At 52.0% G+C, this 8,353-nt stretch overlaps 1 non-coding gene across 1 annotated transcript; it reads right to left on the reverse strand.

Moving 5' to 3' along the window:
• Positions 1 to 6,440: 6,440 nt before the first annotated feature.
• Positions 6,441 to 6,549, reverse strand: LOC147326959 (U6 spliceosomal RNA). The gene has a single exon (XR_015130087.1). It is a non-coding gene; the product is annotated as a U6 spliceosomal RNA (small nuclear RNA).
• Between the last annotated feature and the right edge of the window lie 1,804 nt (positions 6,550 to 8,353).

The following is an 8,353-nucleotide window of genomic DNA, read 5'->3' on the forward strand; positions in this document are numbered from 1 at the left end:
CAGTTTGCTGCATTTTGGGTCCTCCTTTTCCTCCACTCCACACGGCTCACTCCGCCAGCCGTGACAGTACGAGCCGACCAACATGGACCCAGCAGCATTCGCACCTACCCGGGAGTTTCGGGAGGAGGTAACCGACACAGTCGCAAGGTTGGTAAACCTGTGGCTCGAGCAGGAGGGAGAAGAGTTCCACCGCGCTGTAGAAGCCAGGCTACAGCAGCTACTCTCTGCACACTCCTGGCTGCTAGACTCGCTTCACCCGCTGGCACGGGACTTCCTCCTTCATGAGCTGCACCTCCACCCTCGAGCCGCTACCGCTTCCCAACCCAGCCCGGCGGTGAAGGTTTTTCCCGGCCCGCCGGAGGTTTTTCCCGGCCCGCTGGAGGTTTTGCCCGGCCCGCCGGAGGTTTTGCCCGGCTGGCAGGAGGTTTTGCCGGCTGTGGTGAGTGGAAAAGACACTCCGTCTGTTTCGCCAGCTCGCATGACTGTTTATTCCGGGGCTGTGTTTGTTGAGCCAGCTGCCCAGCCGGTAGCTCGGTTAGCTGCCCTGCAGCCGCTACCTCAGTTAGCCACTCAACCGTCACCCCCATTACAGTCACAGCCAGACCTATTAGACACTTGGTTACAATCCATAGCTCAGTCAATAGCTCAGTTGGCAAGAGACTCATCCGCCTTATTATCACCTATTCAGCCATCATCTTCACCAGCTCCGCCTGTACTACAAGTCCAGTCCATCCAACCGGAAAAGCACTGTTTTTCACCTGTTCATGTCAAGCAGAGAGACACACCACATAACGCAGTAGTCAGTCCGCAACAGCTGGCCAGCCCAGAGACTGTGACGCACTCCAGGGCCTCCCCAGAGGCTGGGTCCCAGCCCCCGACCGACTCTGGACCCCTGGAGGTTAAGAGGCCAGCTGAGGACTGCATCCGGCTGTCGCTGCCTGAGCTGAGTCGATGCTCTGTGCAGCTGCAGTCTGCTTTGTGTTTGCCAGAGACCCGTGCGCCTGCTGGCTCTGAACTGTGCCTGCCAGAGGCCCGTGCGCCTACTGGCTCTGTTCTGTGCCTGCCAGAGGCCCGTGCGCCTGCTGGCTCTGAACTGTGCCTGCCAGAGGCCCGTGCGCCTACTGGCTCTGTTCTGTGCCTGCCAGAGGCCCGTGCGCCTGCTGGCTCTGAACTGTGCCTGCCAGAGGCCCGTGTGCCTACTGGTTCTGAACTGTGCCCACCAGAGGTCCCCGCGCCTGCTGGTTTTGTCCTGTGTGTTCCAGGGGCCCCTGTGCCCACTGGTCCTGAGCCTGCCTCGTCAGCTGGGGGGCCCGAGGAGCCCGACCAGCTTCCTGCCTCGTCAGCTGGGGGGCCCGAGGAGCCCGCCCAGCTTCCTGTCTCGCCAGCTGGAGGGCCCGAGGAGCCCGTCCAGCCTCAAGACTCGTCAGCTGGAGGTTCAGGAGAACCTAGCCAGCCTCCTGCCTCGTCAGCTGGGGGGCCCGAGGAGCCCCACCAGCTTTCTGCCTCGTCAGCTGGGGTCCCGAGGAGCCCGTCCAGCCCCAAGACCCATCATCGCCACCAGCTGCAGCCTCTGTGTCTCCATCCTCGCCAGCTGCAGCCTCTGTGTCTTCACCCACGCCGTCGCCTGGTCCAGCTACTGCTTCACCCACGCCGTCGCCTGGTCCAGCTACGGCTTCACCCACGCCGTCGCCTGGTCCAGCTACTGCTTCACCCACGCCGTCGCCTGGTCCAGCTACTGCTCCAGCCTCCTCGTCAGCTTCGCCTGGTCCAGCCTCCTCGTCGGCCTCGTCTGGTCCAGCCTCCGCTTCGGCCTCGTCTGGTCCAGCCTCCGCTTCGGCCTCGTCTGGTCCAGCTTCAGCTTCGGCCTCGTCTGGTCCAGCCTCTGCTTCGGTCTCGTCTGGTGCTGCGAAGGCCACGCCACCTTCGGGTCCCAAACTGCCGCCTCGACATCGACGGTCATCTGCCAGGCCGCTGGTGGAGCGTCATCGTCAACATGGATGACCTCCTAGACGCCGCCGCTGCCTTCTGCGCGGTGGGCCGCCTTACTTGTGTCATCGCCGCCGTTGCTGTCCGCACAGTCGGCCCCCTGAACGGTTTCCCTGTTGCCGCCGCTGCCGTGTGCACGGTCGGCCCCCTGAACTGCCTCCACTCCGCCACCGCTGCCTTCCGCTCGGTCGGCTTATGGATCTGCGTCGCCGACGTGGCCGGCCTCAGAAGATGAACTGTCCTGGACTTCTGAGTTGTCAGCCTCCGGGCCGGCCTCCTGACCTGTGTTTTGTTCTCGTACTCCAGCATGTGTTTTTGTTTTGGACAATTCCCTCGGTTCGCTGGAGCTTGTTTTGTTCAGTGTTGGTCCCTCTGTCCTGGGCCCCTGCCGCCCGCCCTGGGTTGGTCGTCTGTTTTTGTCGGCTGTCTGGAGCCAGCCCTTGGAGGGGGGGTACTGTCATGGTCCTGGGTCGTTGACCCAGCGTTTTGTGTTTTGTGATTATTTCCCTCTGTTCTAGTTATTCTGTGTCCCCCCCCCCCCCCCCTTGTGTCCGGTTCGGGTTCTAGATTTCCTGTTTTGTTCTGAAAGTCTGTGTCTGTTGTCATTGTGTTCAGCTTGTGTCCTCCAGTCATCATGTGTATTCAGATCAGCTGTTCTTCCCTCCTGTGTGCGATTACCCGATTACCTTGTGTGTGTATATATAGTGGGTGTCGGTCTGTGTTCGTTGTCGGCTCGTCTGCGTTCATCCATGTATCACTGCGTTAATCTACATTCATCTGCGTTCTATGGTGTTCCTGTCTCTGCGTCTCTCTGCCCCGCACCCCTTTGTATGGTCCCAGGTTTGTCACTTAGTTTCTCCCAGTTTAGGTTTCCGTTTGTAATTACTCATGCTTCATTGCCTGTTTTTGCCACTACCACCTTGTAAATAAACGTCACTCGTATCATCAGTTTGCTGCATTTTGGGTCCTCCTTTTCCTCCACTCCACACGGCTCACTCCGCCAGCCGTGACATTATTGGTAATTTTTTCTCTAATGATTAAAATGTTATTTGTGAAGAAGTTCATGAAGTCATTACTAGTTAACGTTAAAGGGATGGTTGGCTCAACAGAGCTCTGACTGTTTGTCAGCCTGGCTACAGAGCTGAAGAGAAACCTGGGGTTGTTCTTATTTTCTTCAATCAGTGATGAATAGTAAGATGTTCTGGCTTATCCAGGTACTAAACTGCAGTTAACTCATCACCTGAAGTTGTTTTGGGTTTTATTTTAAAAATTTCCATGTAATTATTAATTTGCATTATTCATTGAATAATATATGAAATAACTGTTAAATCTATTATACTACTTGTTCCCCTGAACTTACATGAATGGGAAGTGGTAGCACACCAGATATGCCAGCATTAACACCTCCTTAATGCTGGTTAAAAACACATTGGTTATATAAAAGACTTTGAAGGCTCATCAATATCATATTTTTGTTATTGAGGACAAGTTACTGGTGTTCCAATATTAACATATTGGGAGAGCAGGATAAGAGCTAGCGCTAGCTATTTCTAGAAAACACTAGACTTCCTGGCAGATTGAACCACATCATTATTTGTGGAGAGGTCCAGTGCAGTCAGTCCAAATACAGGTGAGAACCTTTGTAACACAGTAACAACATTATTTGAACTACAATGTGAATTTACCGGTTCCAGGTCGCTGCTCGTGTGGTCGACCGGCCAATCAGCTGAGCAGTTTTGCGTTCTTTTTCTAACTGCTCTTTTCATTGTTGTATTTTGCTGTCTACTCTGTATATTTGTATTCTTTTCCTTTTCTTAATTTCTGTGATTTTTCGGACTTTTTTCCGACACTTCAACATGACCCCAAGGCTCACCTACACCAGGGACTCCCTCATCCAGCTGCGGCAGCAGCTGCAGCCCGGCATCCGGCTTTTCCGCTCCGCTTCCACGGACTACTTTCCCGGGGCAATACTCAGTGGACACGGAAATCGAAAAACTCACAATAAAAAGGTAACTAGGAGCGGGATTAAAGAAGAGTGGGGTGAGAGCCAGACTAAAGAGGGAGACACACAAACAACGAGCACTCCCGTCCATTATCCTTGCTAATGTGTGGTCTCTCCACTCCAAGCTGGATGAGCTGCAAGCCTGCATCAACCACCTGCATGAGTACAGAACTGCCTCCATTCTGGCATTCACCGAATTGTGATTAAACAACAGCAACGACAGCGCGCTGGACATTGATGGCCCTTTCACCACCTCTTCGTCTGGACAGAGACCGCAAACGCATCAGGAAGCAACTTGGCAGTGGCGTGTGTCTGTATGTAAACAACAGCTGGTGCTCTACAGTCACTTTGAGGGAGAAGCTGTGCACGACAGACATCGAGCTCCTGGCTGTTTCCCTGCGCCCCTACTACCTCCCAGAGACTTTCCACAGCTTTTCATCATCTTGGTTTACATCCACCCCAGAGCTGATGCAGCTAAAGCCACAGAGTACACAGAGTAAGGGGCGATCGTGGCTCAAGAGTTGGGAGTTCGCTTTGTAATCGGAAGGTTGCTGGTTCGAGCCCCGGCTTGGACAGTCCCGGTCGTTGTGTCCTTGGGCAAGACACTTCACCCGTTGCCTACTGGTGGTGGTCAGAGGGCCCGGTGGCACCAGTGTCCAGCAGCCTCGCCTCTGTCAGTGTGCCCCAGGGCAGCTGTGGCTACAATGTAGGTGCCATCACCAGTGTGTGAATGTGTGGATGACTGAATGTGTAAAGCGCTTTTGGGTCCTTAGGGACTAGAAAAGCCATTTACCATTTACTTCACCAACACTCTGTACAAACTGGAACAACTATCACCGGACTCTCCCAAGTTCATCCTGGGTGATTTCAACCACTGTTCCCCTGACAAGTCGCTTAAAGGATACCAACAGTATGTTACATGCAGCACACATCAGGGGAAGACTCTGGATAAATGCTACGGCTCTGTACCAGATGCATTCAAAGCCCCACTCCTCCGCCCTCTCGGCTCAGCAGACCACCACACCGTGCTGCTGGCCCCTGCTTACACCCCAGTCATCAAGAGGATTAAAAAGGTCACCAAAAACATCAAGCAGTGGACAGCGGAAAGTATCCTCATCCTACAAGGATGTTTCGAAGCCACTGACTGGGACAGCCTTCTTTCTCCCTCTGATGACATCAACGAACAAGTCATGGAGTACAAAAACACTGTTGAAAAACAAATTCCCCACATGGGACCTCTGCTCAGCCTGGCAGGGCCTCAAAACCATGGCCTCTGTGGATACTGTGGTCACCACCCCCAGAACCATCCAGGTGGAGGGCAGCAACCCCTCCTCCCTCCCTGATGACCTCAACGCTTTCTACACCAGGTTTGAGATGGACAATATCACCGAGCTTGAGGAGTCCAGATCCTCAGTCAAACCTGGCAGCTCTGCACTCACCTTCAGCACTGAGGATGTGGTGAGAGCCCTCAGAAGGACCAGGGAGAGGAGCTCACCCGGCCCTGACAACATCAGCAGTCGAGCTCTGAGCCACTGTGCAGGGCACCTAGGAAGTGTGTTCTGGACTCTATTTCAACCCTCAGTCGACAGTCACACCGTCCCCCAGCTGTGGAAACACTCCACAGTCATCCTCATCCCCAAAAGAAACAACACAAAGTCTCTGAATGATCTTCGTCCCGTGGCCCTCACCTCCCTGGTGATGAAGGCCATGGAGAAGATCATAAAACAGCACATCGTAAGAGCAACTGACCCCCTGATGGACCCACTCCAGTTTGCTTACCGTGCACGCAGAGGTGTCGATGATGCAAAAATCTTCATCTTGGACTCCATCCACAAACATCTGGAGCTCCCTGATCGCTCCGCCAGACTTCTGTTTGCTGATTTCTCATCAGCGTGCATCACTCTGCAGCCTTATATCCTGCCCACTAAACTTTCCTCCCGATTTCACCTGATGATCAGCTAATCCTGTGGATATTGGACTTTTTGACCAACAGGACTGCGGGTCAACAGCTCTCTTTCCGGTCTCCGTTCCACCTCCACTGGCTCCCCCCAGGGCTGTATGCTCTCCCCCCTGCTCTTCTTCTCAGGAGGCGTCACCAACGGCTATACCTCCTTAGGAAACTCATCTCCTTTGGAGTCAGCACACCCACCATGATGAGTTTTTACTACGCCTTCATGGAAAGCATCAGGACCTTCTCCATCACCTGCTGGTTCCACTCCCTCAGCCTTCATACAGGAACAGACAGCAGCACACTGCATCAGTGTGCTCTAAGATCATTGGCCTGTCAGAACTCTGACAGGTTTTCAGCCAACAGGCCCTCAGACAGGCAGCCGAAATCATCAACGACCCCTCTGCCATTCTTCACCCTGCATTTCAATGGCTCCCCTCTGGGCGACACCTCCGCTGCATTTCCTGCAGGACTGAGAGGAGGAGGAGCGCCACCTTTGTCCCCAAAGCCACTCTGCTTTTTAACGAATTTGCGTGTCATCCTTGCGCAGGGGCCATGCTAATCTTCTCTGTATCGTATCCAATTTAGCGTACGCGCTTGCCGAAGCGAGCACGTACGCTAAATTGACACAGATGTCGTGTGGTTTTAGTTACAGACAGCACACTCACAGGAGCAGTGAGTGGAATATTTTGGGTAATGATCAGTGTGAAGTGAATGGACCCCACGCAGCCTCAGGTGAGGTTGTTAAGTCAGCTTTACACAAGGTTAGAAATGCTCAAAGAGAGCTTACAACAACTGCAAATCCCAAGATCACCAAGATGAAGATCACTGTACAAAAGTACAACCTACTGGAACCAAGGTTCAAGAAGAAAAACAAAATCTAATTTCTTTTCAGTGATGAAATTGTTGTGATAAAAACACTCTTACATTTAAAAGCTCAAGCCTTGCTTGGTATATGAGCAGTTATATTGATGTGTTGGCATGGCAAACACCACATAAATAATCCCAATAGATTCAGCTTCTGCACCAACGCCATGGAAAACTGTGGAATAAAGAGGGAAATTAATAAACAGTACAGGTTCCACATGAACATCATAGACAAAGCCTGAGAAACCAAAGTAACTGGTGCTAGAACTTAAGTAGTGGTCTAACTAGCCAGCACATGTGGACTAAGGAGAGTTTCTTGGTGGATAACAAAGTACAAGATGTTAGAGGAGATGCCAGTTTGGAAGCTTTGGATGCTGTGTTCCCACAAGATGCTTAAATTTCAATGCAGTAGACACGATGGACGGGGTAGGCTGATGACAGCGAGACGCTCAGAGATAGCAGCCTGATAAACGTACACCGCACAGCCACAGGAGGGAGTGGGACAGAAACATAGATGTCACAGATATCTTTATTGAGGAGAACAGATGTTTGAGGGGTTTGTAAGCATCTGAGACTGCTCTTTGTGGATAACATTTGTGATGATGACTGTGTTAAAGGCTTTCCCCTCTATGCCACGAACAATGGAACCTAAGAGCTCAGGAGGAACAACCTGGAGGAGAGGCTGCTGGTGACATTCTATAGAGCCACCATAGAGAGCATCCTAACGTACGGCATAACAACATGGTATGCAGGGTGCTCAGCTGCGGACAGGAAAGTACTGCAGAGGGTCATCAACACAGCCCAGAAGATCACTGGCTGCTCTCTGGCCAGCCTGGAGGTCACTGCAAACCTCAGCAGAGCTGGCAATATCATCAAGGACCACTCTCACCCCAGCAACCAACTGTTTGAACTATTACCGCCAGGCCGACGGTACAGGTCACATAAAACCAGGACAAACAGATTCAGGGATAGCTTCTTTCCCAGAGCTATCACCGTAGTAAATAAGCACAAAACAATTGAACCTGCTTAGCTATACCATACTTGCCACTGTCACTATATTATGCTGCTATGAATGTTGCTATTCTGTATATATCGTACTTATTATTGTTTGAGTACTTCGGTTGTTTTATTGTACTTTTTATATTTTATATTTATATTTATTATTGCATTTTGCACCAAGGGAGTGGCACTCCAATTTCGTTGTACCTTGTACAATGACAATAAAGGCTATTGATTGAAACAGGTAAATTTGGTTGGACATCCCCAATAATGGAGTCAGCTGTTGCCAGAGCTGTGGTCTGATATGCAGTGTTAGCCGCTGGACACAGAGCTGGTCATGCTGGAAGCAGACCACCTTCCAATCAGCAGGTAAGGGTTGGGACCACATGCTCCCAGTTCAGCTGAATCAAACCAGGACTGGTGTTGTGTCTACTTGGGTTACAGAGCAGGGGGACCAAGTTAACCACAGGCTCTGTATGTAACCAGGTCCTGCTCCAGGTTCCCCAGCAAATCAAGGTATGACAATGGGAAGAAACAGATCTGTCTTGGGT

The sequence above is a fragment of the Aulonocara sp. 'chitande type north' Nkhata Bay genome, linkage group LG6 (assembly GCF_057382095.1).
Source record: "Aulonocara sp. 'chitande type north' Nkhata Bay isolate Kocher_YH1m ecotype deep benthic linkage group LG6, A_spYH_male_GT1.1, whole genome shotgun sequence".
In the NCBI taxonomy this organism is placed as follows: domain Eukaryota; kingdom Metazoa; phylum Chordata; class Actinopteri; order Cichliformes; family Cichlidae; genus Aulonocara; species Aulonocara sp. 'chitande type north' Nkhata Bay.